The sequence below is a fragment of the Scyliorhinus canicula genome, chromosome 11 (genome assembly GCF_902713615.1).
Source record: "Scyliorhinus canicula chromosome 11, sScyCan1.1, whole genome shotgun sequence".
Classification (NCBI taxonomy): Eukaryota; Metazoa; Chordata; class Chondrichthyes; order Carcharhiniformes; family Scyliorhinidae; genus Scyliorhinus; species Scyliorhinus canicula.
Window position 1 is genome coordinate 84,821,187 of NC_052156.1, and position 18,936 is coordinate 84,840,122.

The window sequence follows — 18,936 nt, forward strand, 5'->3', positions numbered from 1 at the left end:
CCCCCCACCCCCACCCCCACCCCCACCCCCACCCCCACCCCCACCCCCACCCCCTCCGACCGGAACACAATGGTCACATTTGGTGAATGCACTTTGTCTGGAAATGACAGGCAGCTTGACCTTGCAGGTAACAGGCTTCTTGCAGGAAATCTCTGTTTTGCGATCAACAGCTGAACATCCCGAAATTCACAGTTCTCTGTTATGGGAGAGGTGTTTTCAGAACCCCAAAATGTATCATGAAGTTCAATCAACCCCACCTTTAATGGATTGTTGCTTTTGAAGCACACGGCTTGTTCCCCATAGTATTACAATTATGGACACTTGGTTTTTAAAACAAAACAATGTTTATTCCATGAACTCAAATTAACCTTTTAAATAAACATTGGATCTTACTTCAAAGATAACCCCGAAAATAATACAACACTACCCAATCCTGCAAACTGTTCCTTTACACATCCAAAAGACTTAACAAACCTTCAAAAACAGACATGAGGTTACATTCAATATATTTATAGTCTTTGGATTTGCAGACATCAACAGACCAGCTCGGTGTTTCTTCCTGCAGTTCTCAGCAAAACACAGAGACTCCCAGGTGCGCTCTCAAACTGAAACTAAAAGCCCAGAACTAACCTCAAAATGGCTGAACTCGGCTCCACCCACTCTCTGATATCACTATTTTCTTAAAGGTACATTACATAAATGTCTATTTCTTAAAGGTACTTGCGTTACACCTCTTTTGAGTTGGTTAATGTGAACTTTGCATTTACGGGGTCAGTTTAGCACAGAGCTAAATAGCTGGCTTTTAAAGCAGACCAAGGCAGGCCAGCAGCGCGGGTTCAATTCCCGTACCAGCCTCCCCGAACAGGCGCCGGAATGTTGCGACTAGGGGCTTTTCACAGTAACTTCATTTGAAGCCTACTCGTGACAATAAGCAATTTTTCATTTCATTTTTATTTATTTTTTCATTTATCAAACTGGAGCCCAATGTTCCAAGTAGCTGGTTAAAGGGACAGTTATTCTCTGTAAATATTGAAGTGCCTTAAGTATCTTGATTTTGGCAGGTCCTAATTGCTACGTCCTAGATTGTTTATGGAATGCACTGTCTTGAAAGGTAGCGGAAGCAAATTCAATAATGACTTTTAAAAGAATTGGCTGAGGCGGCACGGCGGCTGTGGTTAGCACTGTTGCCTCACGGCACTGAGGTTCGATCCCGGCCCTGGGGTCACCATCCGTGTGGAGTTTCCACATTCTCCCCATGTCTGCATTGGTCTCACCTCCACAAAGATGTGCAGGATAGGTGGATTGGCCAGACTGAGTTGCCTCTTAATTGGAAAGATTTAAAAAAATTAGCTAAATACTTAATGGTAAAAATAAATTATTACAGAGTTACGGGGAAAGAGCGGGGGAATGAGACTAAGTGCATAGCTTCATGAGCCAGCACAAGCATGATGGGCTGAATGGCCTCCTGTGCTATGAGTTGCCATTGTTTGAATGGTGTCCCGTCTTCACTACAACTATTAATTTTCCAAGAATTATATCACTGAGTTAGCTCCCTAATCAAGAACATTAAACCATTTCAAAAGTTGGCAAAGAATATTTTGTGTGTTGAGTATATATATTTGTAATGAAGAGAATTATCATTTGGCAGGAAGAGACAGATGTTTGTCAGAATTCTTGGCGGTGTTGTGTAAAGAGCTGGTTTTAAACTGGTTCACTGAGTTTTAAATTGAATAGTGCAGATTAGTCACACCTTTCACGTTATTCCCTTTCATATATTTTTATATTTCACCTATTTCAGCATCAAGCAAAGTTTACGTCAGTTTTGAGCCTTAATTGTCGCAATATATTCATACACATGATTTTCATTTATAAAGCACCAAGATATCCAACGAAAAAACAACAAGCATCTCCCCCTGTCTGCATGGGTTTCACCCCCACAACCCAAAAGATGTGCAGGTTAAATTGATTGGTCCTTAATTGAAAAAAAATAATTGGGCACTCTAAATTCATAAGAAAAACAGCAAGCCCAACAATCTGCAATGAGATAAATTACTGGATAACCATTTTAAGTGATGTTGAAGAGCTCTCCTGTCCTTTGAATACTAAACTGGGATCTTTTACAACCACTTGGGCTGACCACTTGGTCTATCAACTCCTCTGAAAGACTGCACTTCTGACAGTGCTGCACATCCATAGTGCTAGACAGGATTGAGATTTCAATCCTCAACCTCTGACTGAGGTGAGAGTACCTTCTTTCATAAATCCGCAAAGAATCGCAGCTGAACATTTTTCTTTAAATAGTCAACCATTTCCTGTTGGTTTAATCTGACTTTGCTAACCTATTTCTTCGAGACAGGAGCTGGGGTTCAAATAGCTTCCAATCTAAAGAAATGCTCCTGAATAACACTGCTTCACCTCTACTTGACCTCTAGATCTGACAAGGCTGGTCTTAAAGGAGCAGGCTGCTGACACACACACACACCCCACTCCATTTTAGCAGCTGAAGGCCGGCACTTTGTTGGAGATATCTGATTAGCAATGTAGCAAGTGATCAGATTCTTGCAGAAAGCTGCCTGCTTCTGTTGGTGCTCAGCTGACTTAAAGAAATAACATTGCTGCCTGATGGCTCGGCGAGTAAATGCATCGTGGATGAAGTGCTATATACAGTTTTGCATTCGGCAGGAAGGATTTTGAGGCAACAGAAAAGAGGCAATCCAGCTTCACGTGGATATGGGGAACTACAAGTACGAAGGAAGATTTGAAAAAGTGCAAGCTGTTTCTATTGATGCCGGTGGCATAATTTCTTACAGATGTGTAACAATAAACACCAGTTTAATCCCTGATCTGTGCTGCAACACCTGCCAGAGTTCTGCTCCTGGGTGAGGTCCAGGGGAGGGTGGGCATGAGGACACAGTCCTGCTCATGTGCGAGTTGCTAACCAAAGCCACTGTCTCGTAGAGGCTGGTTTCTGCTGTCATAGTTTCCATCAACGTAAAATGCCTTCCACATTGGCTTGGAATGATGCTCATGGCATCAAACCACACTGGGGAATGTGCTAAGATTGAGGAAGGCAATTAGCTTTTTTTTTGAATGAAGGGTGTCCTTCTGAGCTGATGTGACACTTCCGAAAGGCAGGAGAGAGCTGAAAAATATATTGGAGCATTTGTGGGTGAGAGAAGCGAGGCGAATATCTCTTGATTTTCAGAAAGTACCTGGTAAGACTCGTCAGGAGACCCAGCGACAACAGCAGAAGCCCTTGGGATCCAGGTAGAAGCTGTAAAATGCATTATTAATTACCCACTGAATAGTGGGAGTTTATATACTAATAGCTCTAATTGTTTGTTGAGATCAGGAGGAGCCTCCTGGGGGTTTCAGTCCAGGGACCCCTTCTATTTGTATTAATCTTCATATCAGGTATTCCGTTTGAAAATATTGAGTAGTGTGCATACACAGGGATAGGCAATTATGTGGGAAAGTGAGTTGCAATAATTCAAAGACCTTACAGACACTTTGTGTCTGACTTGAAGCAGCTGGAAAATATTTTGTGTTGCTGCACAGAAGGTGTATTCTGGCACTAATAGAGACTCATGATCTTTGACTGGGAGGTGCTTGCGTCTATTGATGCTATTTGTATATTCAAGCACAAATGGAACTTTAACCAAAATGAATTGTATTAGAGCGTGAATAACCATTAATGCCCTTTAATACGGTGTGATATATCTAGATCATCACTTCAAATTGTTGCTCCTCCTTCCATTAGCAACCAGTGCCTCACTCGCATGCTGCCCACAGTCAGAATTATTTTTCTTGGTTCAAGTGATGATTTGTGTGGATGTTTCACTATTGGACTGTTAATTGTCAAATGACATAGATGTTGTGGAATGGCGTGCATCAAGAAAATGTTCCTGTTGATCAAGTAAGCACCTGTACCACTCCATAGCTGCCACAGAAATCATAATGTGGAGGTCTACAAATAGATCTGAGCAGTTCAATGCAAGGGGATAATGTCAGCATATTGTGAAAGAGTGTTGTACAATGTCTCATCTGCCAGGTTGCAGTCCTACTCCCATAGATTGGCTAATGTTCGACTGATGGTTCTGATGAAAATAATTTGAGCAAGAAATAACCAACGATAGAAAATGAATGGAGAATTTGAATGCTGAGCCATAAAAAGGATAAGAATACACGGTCGATATTGAACTTGGACAGAATTGAGCAAAAGTCGTGGTGAGTTCTATTGAACGTGGATTTAAGCTTTACTGTCTCTTGAAATTGCAACCTGCCAGTGGGCAGTATAAATGGATGTTGTGAACAATCGTGATGGGCAAGGAGCCAAGGTAAATCTTCAATTCTGACCTGTTCCTGAGGAAGTAATCGAGTAATTGGTATCAAACCCTGCAACATTTATACCGAGGTCAGGAAAAGATACCTTGCAAAGAGTTCTGAGACAAAAATTTGAATGAAAATTTGCACAGTGACTCCTGTTCAAATTTGGGTGCCATTATTTACGATGGTTGTCTTGTTTATTCCTTGTGCGTTATTTACATCTGTGGCCTTCTTGTCTGATAATGATAGATATCAAAGAAGGTCAAAGGGATTGGTTTCGAAGGGAAAAATAGTATACACAGAGTAAGTTTGTGGGGTATGTGAAGAGAAAACGATTGATTAAGACAAATGTAGGTTCCTGATGGTCAGAAACAGGGGAATTTATAATGGGGAAAAAAGAAATGGCTGACAAATTAAATACGTTCTTTGGTTCAGTCTTCACAAAGGAGGACACGGGTGAAGTACCCAAAATATTGGGGAACATGTGGTTCAGTAAGGGGGATGAACTCGAGGAAATCAGTATCAGTAGGGAAATGGTGTTCAGGAAATTGATGGACTGGAAGGCTGATGAATCCCCAGGGTCTGATAACGTACATCCCAGAGTACATAAGAAAGTGGCCCTAGAAATAGTGGCTGCATCGGTATTCATTTTCCAATATTCTGTAGACTCTGGAATAGTTCCTACAGGTTGGAGGGGTAGCTAATGTAACCCCACTATTTCAGAATGGATTAGAGAGAAAACATGGAATTATAGACCAGTCAGTCTGCCATCGGTATTGGGGGAAATGTCCATTTAAAAAAAAATTAATAGCAGAGCACTTAGAAAACAGTGGCAAAATTGTGTAGAGTCAGTATGGATTAATGGAAGGGAAATCCTGCTTAACAAAGTATTGCAATTCTTGCAGATGTAACTGGTAGAGTTGACGAGGGGGAGCCATTGGATGTACTTTATTTGGACGTTAAAAAGCTTTTGACAAATTTGCAGATGACAAAGCTGGGTGGGAGTGTGAGATGTGAGGAGGATGTAGAGTTTTTTCAGTGTGATTTGGACAAGTTGGGTGAGTGGGAAAATGCATGGCAGATGCAGAATAATGTGGATTTAAAAAAAAAAAAATTGTGTACCCAATCTTCTTTCCAATTGAGGGACAATTTAGCGTGGCCAATTCACCGACCCTGCACATCTCTTTGGGTTGTGGGGGTGAGATCCACGCAAACGCGTGGAGAATGTGCAAACTTCACATGGGCAATGACCTGGGGCCAGGGTCAAACCTGGGTTGCCGCCGCCGTGAGACAGCAGTGCTTTTTAAAAAATAAATTTAGAGTATCCAATTCATTTTTTCCAATTAAGGGGCAATTTAGTGTGGCCAATCTACCTACTGCGCATCTTTGGGATGTGGGGGCAAAACCCATGCAAACACGGGGAAAATGTGCAAACTCCACACGGACAGTGACCCAGAGCCGCGATTGAACCTGGGACCTCGGTGCCGTGAGACAGCGGTGCTAACGGCTGCGCCACCATGCTGCCCTAAGTATAATGTGGATAAATGAGGTTATCCACTTTGGTAGGCAAAACAGGAAGGCAGATTATATCCGAATGGCTAAAGAATGAGAGAGGGGAATGTGCAATGAAACCCCTGTGAAAGTAAGCATGCAGGTGCAGCAGCGGTAGAGAAGGCAAATGTAGAGATTTCTTGTGGAGGCCATGGTGTGAGCGGTTGCACATCTGGCAGCTCTCGCTCAAGGCTGTTTTTTTTTCTCCGGACCTTTTCACTGTTCGGATGGTGGATGTATGGCTGCAGAATGTGTAGGCCTGGCCAGAGGGAAGTCTGACTCCACTGGTGGATGGCTTCACGGACCAGAAGTGGGTCGAACATGTGGAGCAGGAGAACCTTGGTACGCCACAGCTTAAGATGGTGGAGGGTAGAGGGCCTGCACTGTCGATGGACCAGCTGGTGGATGACTTAAACGGGAAATTCAGCCAGCAGATGAGAGAGGCCCTTGAGGAACGAGTCAAGGCTGCAGATCTGATGAAGTCAGGAACCGATCGAGTGGAGTAGAGGCTGGAGTCCCAGGGCCAAGCTACCCGGAAAGTGGAGGAGCATGTGGAGCAGTTGGCTTCATTGGCGGCCGCGGTGGGAGTAATGTGGGAGACCCAGAAGCGGCGACAGGAGAAGGTGGAGGATCTTGAGAACTGCTCCCGGAGGCAGAACGTGAAAATTGTAGGGATGCCTGAAGGCATCGAGGGAACGGATGCTGCCAAGTATGTGACCAGAATGCTGGAAAAGCTGGTGGGAAAGGGGGCCTTTGACCGGCCCCTGCAGGTCGACCAAGCGCACAGCGTGCTGATGAGGAGGCCGCAGGCGAATGAGTGCCGAGGAAAATGGTGGTGCTTCTTCACAAGTTCCTTGACAAGAAAAGATTGAGATGTGCGAGGTAGATGAGGAGATGCACCTGGGAGTGGAGTGAGCTACGAGTAAATCAGGACCTGGGCGCGGATCTGGTGAAGAGGAGGGCTGGGTTTAACCAGGTGAAGGCTGTTCTCTTTAAAAAGGGAGTGAAGTTCGGGATGTTCGGCCCGCCTCTGGGTGACTCTTAACAAGGAGCACTACTTTGGAGCACCAGAGGAGGCAATGGAGTTTTTGAGAGACAACTGACTGGCAGGTAATGGAGGACATTCAACTGTGGAGGAGGGGTATGTAGATGAATGTTTCAATGAAACGGGAGGTGAGTGCACCTCCGACTAGGCTGATCGCTCTCCGACCAGGCTGGTCACATGGAACGTGAGGGGGTTAAATGGTCGTGTATTTTCGTGCATCTGAGGAGTTTGAAGACGGGTGTGGCCTTTTTTACAGGAAACACATTTGGGATCGGGGACCAGACGAAGCTAAGGGAATGGTGGATAGGGCAAGTTTTCCATTTGGGGTTAGATATGAAGACGCGTGGACTGGTGATGCTGGTCAATACCGCCTGGCCTTTGAGGAAGTGGGGAATATAGTGGCTGATTTGGCGAGGGGGGGGGGGGGGGGGGGGGGCGGCTGAGGAGGGGAAAGGTTTGCAATAAGTGAGAAGTTGGAGAGGATGCCAGTGATCCTGGTAAATGTTTATGCTTCAAACTGGGGTGATGTGGAGTTTGTGATGCAAGTATTGGGGAAGATCCCTGACCTGGACTCGCACTGGCTGATTATGGATGGGGACTTTAACACGGTCATTGATCCGGGGTTGGACCAGTCGTGCCCGAAGTTGGGGAGAGGATCGACGGAGCTGAAGGAGTTTATGGAGCGCATGGGGGGGGGGGGGGGGGGGTGGGGGGGGGGTGGGAGTGGACCCGTGGAGGTTTGGGAAGCTGAGGGCGAAGGAGTTTTTATACTTTGCACTGTGTCCCATGTGCACAGGGTTTACACGTGAATTGACTTTTTTTGTGGTTGGTATAAATCGCTGCTGGCGGGATGGTGGACTCGGGATACTCGGCGATCGTGGTCTCAGACCATGCGCCGCATTTGGTGGACTTGCGAGTTGATCGGGGTGGGGGTTGGTGCAGCAGAGCCCTCAGTTGAAGCTGTATTTTAGATTACTAGCGGAGGAGGAGGCGTGTCAGCTGGTGAGTTTTTGGCCACCATACTGTGGGAGTCACTCAAGGCAGTGATGAGAGGTGAGTTTATATTGATTCTGGTGCACAGGGAGAAGGGGGAGCAAGCAGAGATGGCAGGGTTGGTGCACAGGATTTTGTGTGTAATAGGAGGTACTCTGAGGTGGGATTGTTGAAGGAGAGGCAGAAGAGCAGAAGCTCCAGATAGAGTTTGGGCTGGTATCCTTAAGGAAGGCAGTGGGGCAGTTGCGGAGGGGAGTGGGGGGGGGGGGGGGGGGGCAGGCAGTGTAAGAGTACGGGGAGGAGGTTAATAGGACCAGCTCAGAAAGCAGCAGGCGGCGAGGGCGATTGGTAGGGTGAAAGATGGTAAGGGTGGAGTAATATTGGGCCCGGTGGGGGTGAATGAGGTATTTGAGGAGTTCTACAGGAGGCTTTATAAAGCGGAGCCCCTGACTGGGGGGGGGGTTGTGTGAGGGAATGCGGTAGTTTTTGGACTGGCTGGAATTCCCCAAGGTAGAGCAGGGCCTGGCAGAGGGCCTGGGAGCACCCATTGGACTGGTGGAGATGACAGAGGGCATGGGGCAACGCAGGCAGGGAAGGCCTCGGGCCCAGGTGGCTGGGTGGTTTGCATCACTGTAATTATACAAGGGGTTAATGTAAATACACTTAGACAAGATAAACACTAGAGGGAGCACCAGGGACATGACACACAGACATTCAACCAATAGGTCAGTAAGATAGGGCAAGACCAATGGGCATTCAATATACACACAGGTGACACTACCACAGTGGGGCATTACACCAACCCATATAAAAGGACACAGCACATAATGATCTTTCTCTTTCCAGTGGAGACACTTAGTGAGTACAGCTAGGGTTGATTGAAACACATCACACCCACCACGTGGATTGTAACAGACTGGTTAGGTAGTCTGAGTAGCTACAGCAGGATTAACAGGAGAGTCGAATCCAAGTAGGAGAATCATTAACAGTTTAATAAATGTGTTAAAGCTATCTCCAAGTCTGAACCTTCCTTTGTCAGTGTACATCAAGGAAGCAGCTTATGCTACATCAAGAGCATAACAAAACAGTGGCTTTCCAGTAACATTTTATAAAATGTTTTCAGGAGACCTGCTTGTAAGGGCATTTAATAAGCTGAGGGAGAAGGGGGAACTCTTTTTCTCTCCCTCTCTCTCTCTCTCTCTCTCTCTCTCTCTCTCTCTCTCTCTCTCCCCTCTTCCCCTCCCCCCCCCCCCCCCCCCCCCCCCCCCCCCCCCCCCCCCTAATGTTATCGCAGGCCTGAATATCTCTGATCCTGAAGAAAGATAAGGACTTGGAGCAGTGTGGGCCCTACTGTCCAGTATCAGTGTTGAATGTTGATGCTAAGTTGTTGGCTAAGATTTTTGCCTCGCGGATTGGGAACTGTGTACTGGGTGCGATAGGGGTGGACCAGATGGGGTTTGTGAAAGGGAGACATATGTCGGCTAAAATCAGGTGTCTGTTAACCATCCTAATCCGATGGTTATGGGGTCCCAGTCTGAGGAATCGGGGTAAACCATTTCGGACAGAGATAAGGAGACGTTTCTTCACACAGTGGTGAGTCTGTGGAATTCATTGCCACAGGATGTAGTTGATAAAACTTTGCGTATATTCAAGAGGTGGCTGGATATAGCACTTGGGGAGAATGGGATCAAAGACTGGAGAAAGGAGGATTCAGCTATTGAGTTGGACGATCAGCCATGATCATGATGAATGGCGGAGCAGGCTCGAAGGGCCAAAAGGCCGCCTCCTGTTCATATCTCCTATGTATCTATGTATAATGATGCTCTCGGAGAGATGGAATTTGGAGGTGTTGGTCGCGATGGATGTGGAGCAGGCCTTTGGGCCGGGGGGGGGGGGGGGGCAGCCTCCCAAGCTTGGAGGGACCGGTAGAAGAGTATGAATTGCCTGGCGGAAACGGGTCCTGAGTCCTGAGATGCGAAACTACATGAGAAAACAGGTGCCGTCCTTTCCTGATCATCTGTCCCTGGGGTTGCAGGATAAGGTGCTGTCGAAACAGGTTGGTGAGGGCAGGGTGTCAGATATATAAAGAATGAATGGATTGGGAGGGCACCCTGATAGGTGTGGTTAAGCAGAAGTGGGAGGAGGAACTGGTGGGAGAATTGGAGGCTGGGTTATGGGAGGAGGCTCTGAGGAGGGTGAATGCGTCCTCTTCGTGCACCAGGCTGAGTCTCATTCAATTTAAATTAATCCACAGGGCACACATTATGATGGCCAGAATGAGTAGGTTCTTTGAAGGGTGGAGAGTAGGTGGGGGCGGGTGGCGCGAACCATGCCCACATGTTTTGGGCCTGTCCGAAGTAGGAGGGATTTTGGCAGGGGTTTGCTGACGTGATGTCGGAAGTGCTGAGGGTGAAGGTGGTTCAGAGTCCAGAATTGGAAGTGTTTGGAGTGTCAGAAGACCCTGGAGTCCAGGGGGTGAGAGAGGCTGGCGTTCTGGCCTTTGCCTCTCTAGTAGCCTGGAGACAGGTCCTGTTGGACCTCATGGACTTCCTTAGGCTGGAGAAAATTAAGTTCACCTTGAGAGGGTCGGTGGAAGGGTTTGCCTGGAGTTGGAAACCATTTATTGACTTCCAGGACAACTACGTCAGCAGGGAGATGGGATGTGGGGGGGGGGGGGGGAAGCATGGCTGGGAGGGTGGGTTGTGTTTGTTGGTTACTTATTTAGTTATGATGTGATCTCCTGATCTCTTTTTGGTTTTGGTTGTGTTTGTTTATTTATAAATGCCTTAATATGGGCAGCACGGCGGCACAGTGGTTAGCACTGCTGCCTCACGCCGCTGAGGTCCCAGGTTCGATCCCAGCGTTGGGTCACTGTCCGTGTGGAGTTTGCACATTCTCCCCGTGTCTCCCAAAGATGTGCAGAGTAGCTGGATTGGTCACACTAAATTGCTCCTTAATTGGAAATAATGAATTGGGTACTCTAAATTAAAAATAAATAAATAAATGCCCCAATAAAAGATTTATTTAAAAAAAAAAGGAAAATGGTATGTTGGTCTTCATAGCGAGAGGATTTGAGTGCAGGAGCAGGGATGTCTTGCTGCATTTATACAGGGTCCTGGTGAGACCATACAGAGTATTGTGCAGTTTTGATCTCCTTACCTGAGGAAGGATGTTCTTGGTATAGAGAGTTCAGCAAAGGTTTACCAGACTGATTTCTGGGATGGTGGGACTGACCTATGAGGAGAAATTGCATAGAAACATACATAGAAAATAGAAGCAGGAGGAGGCCGTTTGATTCTTTGAGCCTGCTCCACCATTCATTATGATCATGATTGAGTGAGAGAGGATTATATTTGCTGAAGTGAATGAGCGGGGATTTCCTTGAAACCTATAAAATTCTAACAGGACTAGACAGGGTAGATGAAGGAAGGATGTTCCCGATGACTGGAAGAGTCCAGAACCAGGGGCCACATTTAAGATACAGGCTAAACCAGGGGTGGGCAAACTTTTCTGTGCAAGGGCCACATTCAGAAATTCACAATTTTAAAGGGCCGCATAGTATATTAATTAATAGTCCCGGTTGTAACCAATTAGCGTGCGGCATATACCTCAGCGCTTCCCCCGGCGGCATCCTGTCTTTAGCCCTCTTTTTCTCTACTTTTCAAAAATGGTGCTTCACCCGGTTATGATTCTGGGCGCCTCATATAGAACATAGAACAGTACAGCACAGAACAGGCCCTTCGGCCCTCGATGTTGTGCCGAGCAATGATCACCCTACTCAAGTCAATGTATCCACCCTATACCAGTAACCCAACAGCCCCCCCATTAATCTTATAAAAAAATATTTAAAAATTAAAAAAAAAAAATTTTTTTTAAAAAAAATGACTTGATCTTGGTGGGCCGCATAAAAACCTTTGGCGGGCCGCATGCGGCCCGCGGGCTGTAGTTTGTCCATCCCTGGGCTAAACCATTTAGAAATTCTTCATCCATAGAGTAGTGAGCCTGTTGAATTGTCTACCACAGAAAGCAGTTGAGACCAACATTGTCAGTTTTCATGAAGGAGTTAGCTATAACTCTTGGGGCAAAAGGATCAAAGGATATGGGGGGGGGGAAAGCAGGAACAGGTGACTGAGTTGGATGATCAGGAGCGGGCTTGAAGGGCCGAATGGCCTCCTTCCCTCCTGCTTCATTGTTTCTATATGTAGGAATCCAGGCTGAGATAGGTGGTCAGTCGCTAATAATGATTTTTGTTTTCCTTTTTTGGCCGGGTCAGTCAATATTAAAAGTTCCATCATATCTGGGTCTTGGTAGTTAGCACTTGGTGACCATCTGGTCAGACTTGATTCATCTGCCCTTTGAAATGACTAAAGACAGATTTGCAACAGAGTGGATTCTAGGTACCACCCAAATTGTCTGTTTTCAGCTTAAAGTACAGAAAGTGGTCAACATTCACAAAGAAAAATAGAAACATTTTAACTAGTTTTTTAAAATATAAATTTAGAGTACCCAACTATTTTCCAATTAAGGGGTAAGTTTTGGGTTGTGGGGTGAAATCCACGCAGACATGGGGAGAATGTGCAAACTCCACACAGTGACCTGGGCCGGGATCGAACCGGGGTCCTCGGCGCCGTAGGCAGCAGTGCTAACCACTGTGCCACCGTGCCGCCCTTAAATATAGTTACTGAAGTTCTTGGAGTCTTTTTTGCTGGCAATGAGCTCTACTTCTGACCCATCCCACAGCCAGTGACTCTGTCCCAAATCCCAGTTCATAACTTGGGCCAGTGCTTTAGTGAGACCTGATGGTAAAATGATCAAAGCTGTCGCACTATAGGTGTCCGTCAAGTTTGAAGGGAATTTAAAAACGCAAAGAGTCCATTGTTTTCCACATGAGAGATAATTACCTCAGTCTAATGGGCTCCCAGTGGGGCCCAGTACTTGGGCTTCTGGAAAGTCCAGGTTGATTTTATCTAGGGAAAGGCTAGAAACTCACCAAAACCAACCCCTTTGTCAAGGATTATAGGGTATCCAGGTTCACCCGTAATGTCCTCCAGCACGGGGTTTTAAAGGGTTGCACCAAATGAGGGGGGATTACCAGTGTCTCTAAATCCTTCATTTTCACCCTGCCCTGGTGGAAATTGAGTTTTCCGTCTGTTTGAAGGCCATGACTGGCTAATAATAGTTGACGTGCTATTTTGTGTGCGTAGATTATCTGGCTTCCTGCTTTGTCTATCATGCTACAATTGCCTACATGTAGATGACTAAATAATGATCTGAATTCAGATCTTTCCCCTGTTGTGTGTAACTCTCATCCAATAGTGGCAAACTCCTTTTAAGAACTCAGTTTTCAAACCGAGGAAGCAACTTCATTGTTTTAATGGTGTTGCTATCATTAGCCAATTAGAAATCAAACTGCTGGAAAGAATGTAAATATTCTTCTCCACCAGATAAACGGATCATTTGGGTGGTATCTGAGGAGTATCTGATCTAGATTTTCATCTTCACCATTGGGACACAATAGGAACCCGATTGCAAAACCAGGCATAAGCTGCACCCAGGTCTCCATCCATTATTATTCCAAAGCTGCTGTGGATGACCCTTATTCTCATATTGAGTTACTGATCCGTTTACTTTGAGAGTGGACCTATCATTGCTCACTCCGCAGTCAGACGATACTTATTGCACTACATGTGGTGTTTTTGTTGAACATTGCAGCTGGCTTTCACTTGCCTCAGGAAATCATGCTGCTAAAGTTTTATCTACAATCTTTTCATTGAAACCTTGTATCATTTTAACATTGTGTCATTTTGTGTATCGACCTTTTAGATTTGTGCATAGTCCCGAGGGCATACGATAGTCCAATCGACGGCTATTGTTACTGAGCAGAGATGAATAATTCGAGGACTCCTGTTTCTTAGTAGCGTGAAAACGCGTTAAGTTGACAGGGATCTCATGTCCAACCATTTCCAACTTAATCTTGTTCAGGGTTGTATTTGTATCAGGGCACTACGGATGTTGCTTCCCCACAGCCCATGGGCAGCGTATAGGGAGAAACACAGGACCTGGCAGTGAGTCACTCAACCAGCAGCATTGATAAGATTGTTTGAGGATCATAACTGTATATTTTAATGGCTCCAGTGGACAGTGTTCCTTTCTGCAATGTTAAACCTTAAAGCAGACAAGGCTGCAAATGTGCAATTTCTTGCAGTTTTGTCAGTTGAAAATTACTGATCTTATTTCTTAAAAGCAATTGTTTTGTTTTGAGTGATGGGATCTGATTAATAGGTGTGAAGGCAGTGTGTGTTTCTCTGTGGGAATCTGTTATTTTGCCCTGTGTTGCATAACACATGACTATTACAGTAATATATCTTCGGGCGCTTTCCCGCAACCGTGCCTGGTCCTTTTGTAAGTAGGATCTCTGAATTATTTTCAAAAGGATAGATTCAAACTGTGTGCCATTCTGACTCCTTTAGCAGGTAATTGCTGGGGTTAGTATTGCGATGCAAGCCATTTAGCAGTGAAAAAATGGATCTGAAGTAAGGTGCTGCCTGATTTTATTGCAGTGTTTTGAGCTGTTTTAGCTAAATTTGACTGTTCAGAAACATTCTTGTTACGTACACATGCCATTTGCAGTATTATGACATTGATTCTTTAGCACACACTGATTGCTGGGAACGGTTTGTCATTTGGAGAGATGTGTGCAATTGACCCCACAATCTCAGAATGGTTACAACACAGAAAGAGACCATTCGGCTTGCTATGTCTGTGCTGACTCTCTGAAGAATATTCACCTTGTGCCACTCACCAGCCTTCTCCCCATGGACCTACACATTCTTCCTATTCACACAATCCAATTCCCTTTTGAATTCCTTGATTGAATCTGCCTCAGCCACACAATCGGGCAGTGATTCCAGATCCTAACCACTCACTGTATGGAAAAAGTTTTTTCTCATTCACTATTACAAAAGGGTGACACAGTGGCATGGTGGCTAGCACTGCTGCCTCAGGAGTGACAGGGACCCGGGTTCGATTCCAGCCCTGGATGACTGGAGGTTGCATGTTCTCCCCATGTCTGCGTGGGTTTCTTCTGGGTGCTCTGGTTTCCTCCCACAGTGCAAAGATATGCAGGTTAGGTGGATTGGCCATGTTAAATTGTCCCTTGATATCCAAAGATATGCGGGTTAGGTGGGGGTTGCAGGGAGTGAGATCAGGTAGGGTGCTCTTTCAGCAGGTTGGTGCAGACTTGATGGAGCAAACGGTTACCTTCTGCACTGTAGGGATTCTGTGGTATTACTACTTTTGCCTTAAATCTGTGTCCTCACGTTCTCGATCCTTTCTCGACTGGGAACAGTTTCCCCCTGTTTGCTCTGTCCAGATCCCTCATCATTTTGAACACCTCGATCAAATCTCCTCTTATTCTTCTCTTCTCCAAGGAAAATAATTCCAACTTCCCCTATCTATCCACATTCGCTGTTTTTATCTGGCACTCTTTCCAAGCCCTTCATACCAAATCTCTGCTTGGTACTTGACATTATCCTCAAAGTCAGAGTAGCTTGTGGTGCATGTCCTCAATGCCATTTTGTTCTGCATCGTATAAATGCCATCCTCCACTTGTACTCTCCATTTCAACTGTTGATGCTCCATTCTCCTCAACCTCCTTCCCTTGCTCTCTCTCTACTGCTGTCGCCTTCCTCCATCCCTGCCCGTCTCCTTCCTCTCGCTGTCTTCTCTCTCTTCGTCCCTCTTGCCGTCTCTTTGACCCCTGCTTGTCTCTTCCACACCCCCCCCCCATATTCCTGTTGATTAAACAAAGTGATTCCAAGTTGCTGACATTAGAATTGTTTTTAAATCGACATAAAATGGTATTTCATGGATCAATCTAATCCAGATACCTGTTCAGATATTTGAGGTTTCTTAGTTTATCCTTCCTCTTTTACAATTTGAACATCATCCTGCAGTGAGACTTCATCTCCTGTTCTGTACCTTGAGGTATTTTTAATATAGTCTTGGAATTAAAGTGTCTATTTGTTATGTCTCATTAACCATCCTGTGGCCAGGGCAGCACGGTGGCGCAGTGGGTTAGCCCTGCTGCCTGCTGCCTCACGACGCTGAGGTCCCAGGTTCGATCCCGGCTCTGGGACACTGTCAGTGTGGAGTTTGCACATTCTCCCCGTGTTTGCGTGGGTTTCGCCCCCACAACCCAAAGATGTGTAGGCTAGGTGGATTGGCCATGCTAAATTGCCCCTAAATTGGAAAAATGAATTGGGTACTCTAAATTTATAAAATTCTAAAAAAAAAACATCTTGTGGCTTATGAGGACAAGTGATTTATTGCCAGAACCAAGAAACCTAGTGTTTCATTGCTTTAGGATTTTTTTGATATGGTGGAAAGTTTTTTGAGTATCCTATGCCACTGTTTGTGGGGTGATTACAGGATGCATTGAGATGTTGCTTTGTTGCACAGATATGTTTTCTCATTAATAATATGATTGCAGCCAAATTATGTGACATAGCAATTAATTTCAAAACTGTATTAATTGGAGATTGTACGACAGAAATTTGTTTTTTTTTTTAAGTGTATCTTCACGTCCACACTTACTCTTTTGGGGAAGAATGGGTGGCAGGATTCCTGAGCTGAGTGTCCGCCTGTTGGACGGCAATGAATGCTCCTTCAGTGACTAACAAGTCCTGGCATTGGACTCTTATCTGGAGCTTCTGGTCCAGCAGTAGGGATCTGCCACTGCGCCACAAACCCTCCTTACTACAGAAATATATGCAAGTATTTTATGCCCAGTAAAGAAATGTGCGTATGTGCATATAAACCTAATCCTGTCCATCACGTAAGAACAAGGAACAGGAGTAGGCCATTTGGTCCCTCAATTGTAGCCTCATCTCCACTATTTTCCCTATAACCTTTGACTCACTTGTTAGTCAAGAATCTGTCTAACTCGAGGAACTTCCGGTGGCGGCGATGTTCGAGTGAGCCGCACATTCGGCGGGCTCTCACTCCGGCGGGGCTTAACAGCTGATCCCCCGCGATAGCGGGACCACGGGGGCGGCAAAAAGGCTGCCGTGAAAGAAGAGGAGAGCGGGCTGCAGCGGATGGAATCGTGGGAGGCCAGCAGGTAGAGGAAGAAAGAGAGAGAGAGAGACGGAGGAAACTGACCTGAAGGGTAAGATGGCGGACCCACGGACCTTCCTTCCTCCAGGACAAAGAAAAAAAGTTTGGAGTTGCTGAGGAGGGACAGCTTGGACCCACTTCAGATGCCCAGGAGGTAAAATTTAAGGAGCTGGGCGAAGGAAGGCGGCAGCGAAGGTGCTGAGGAGCGGGCTGCGGCACATGGAACAGCGGGATTCCAGAAGGCAGAAGAAGAAGGAGAAAAAGGGACAGAGACAAGGACCTGAAGAAAATTACCTGGGACCTAAGATGGCGGACACACGGACCCTGGACTCAGCAATCCAGCTGGCGCTGGATAACATGCTCCAGGTAATGAAGTCCAGTTTTGAAGCGCTGAAGCGGGACAGCTTGGACCCAATCCAGAAAGCGGTGGATCAGCTGAACCAGAGGCTGGACGCCCAGGATGTTAAAGTTAAGGAGCTGGGAGAGGCGGTGGAGGAGCAGGCGGATGCGCAAACGGTTGCAGCGCTAGAAGTTGACGGCCTGAAAGAGCGGCAGAGAAGACTGCTGGACAGAGTGGAGGAGCTGGAGAATAGAGTCCGCAGGAACAATCTGAGGATGGTCGGCCTCCCGGTGGGGGCTGAGGGAGCTGATGCTGCAGCATTTGTAGCAGACCTGCTGAAGCAGCTGATGGGGGGCCGAAGCCTTTTCGCGACCGCTGGAGCTGGAGGGGGCGCACAGAGTGCAGGCAAGGCAGGGGCGGCCGGGCGGACCCCCCCGCCCGATGGTGATTAGGTTCCACAGGTTCATGGACAAGGAGCGGGTGCTGCAGTGGGCAATGAGCGCCAGGAGCAGCACGTGGAACAACAGTGTTCTCCGCATTTATCAGGACCTAAGCCAGGAGGTGGCTCGGCGGCGAGCAGCCTTTAAGAATGTCAAGGAGGTGCTGTTCAAGAAGCACGTGAAGTTTGGTCTGCTGTTCCCAGCTCGGCTATGGGTCCCGCACCAGGGTCAACACCACTACTTCTCCGAGCCCGAAGAAGCGATGGATTTTGTGAGGGACCTGGGGCTGGTCCCGAAAGGAGGCCCCAAGGACGCGAGTTAGGGCCCGAGGATTTCTGTGGGAAGGAACGCCGAATGTGCCTAGACTGCTCAACGGTTTGCTGGGCCAAAGGGGCCAAGCTGAACATTTGAGACTCTTTCCTTTGTTCATGGCCATTTATGTGCTTTTTCTCTTTTTTTCTGTGTTTTTTTTTCCTGTTTGGGCTGGTTTGTGCTTTTTGTGCAGCTCGCGGAAGACACGGGAGCCGGCTTGCCCCAGTGGGGGGGGGGGGGGGGGGGGGGGGGAGGAGGACGGGGAAACAATGGGAATGAGACAGGAAGGCGCCGGAGTGTTGCGTCACCGGGCTAGCAGATTGGCTAGTCAAGGGAGTCAGATGGGGGGGGGGGGAGTTACAGCCAGTAGATGGCAGGGGTGGGGGTATCGGGGGATGGGGTTGGGGGGGGGGGGGTTGCTCTGCTGACGGGAGAGGGACTTCAAATAGGCACTGGAAAGGAGGTCGAGGGTGGAGGCAGCCAAAGGGCGGGCCAGGAATGGCGCGACGCACGGGTCAGGGGCCGGCCCGAGAAAGGCTATGGCTGACCGGGGGGGTGGGATGTGCCCCCCGACCAGGCTGATCACCTGGGACGTCAAGGGACTGAATGGGCCGGTTAAGAGGGCGCGGGTGTTCGCGCACTTGCGGGCCCTGAGGGCGGACGTAATTATGTTGCAGGAGACACATCTGAAAGTGTCAGACCAGGCTAAGGAAGGGCTGGATTAGCCAGGTCTTCCACTCGGACTTGGACTCGAAGTCCAGAGGGGTGGCAATCATGATCAACAAGCGCGTGCAATTTGAGGCAGAGGGCAT

The 18,936-nt window shown here is 47.0% G+C and overlaps 1 protein-coding gene across 2 annotated transcripts in view; it reads left to right on the plus strand.

Moving 5' to 3' along the window:
* The window catches only part of rad54l2 (RAD54 like 2), a 170,865-nt gene that overhangs the window by 6,342 nt on the left and 145,587 nt on the right, over positions 1-18,936 (plus strand). Inside the window, exon 2 of one of the 2 annotated variants that reach the window (XM_038810813.1) lies at positions 4,052-4,227. The exons of the other annotated variant lie outside the window; for it this stretch is intronic. The gene's annotated coding sequence lies outside the window, so the exon portion shown is untranslated. The remainder of the gene's footprint in view (positions 1-4,051; positions 4,228-18,936) is intronic. 2 annotated transcript variants of the gene reach the window in all.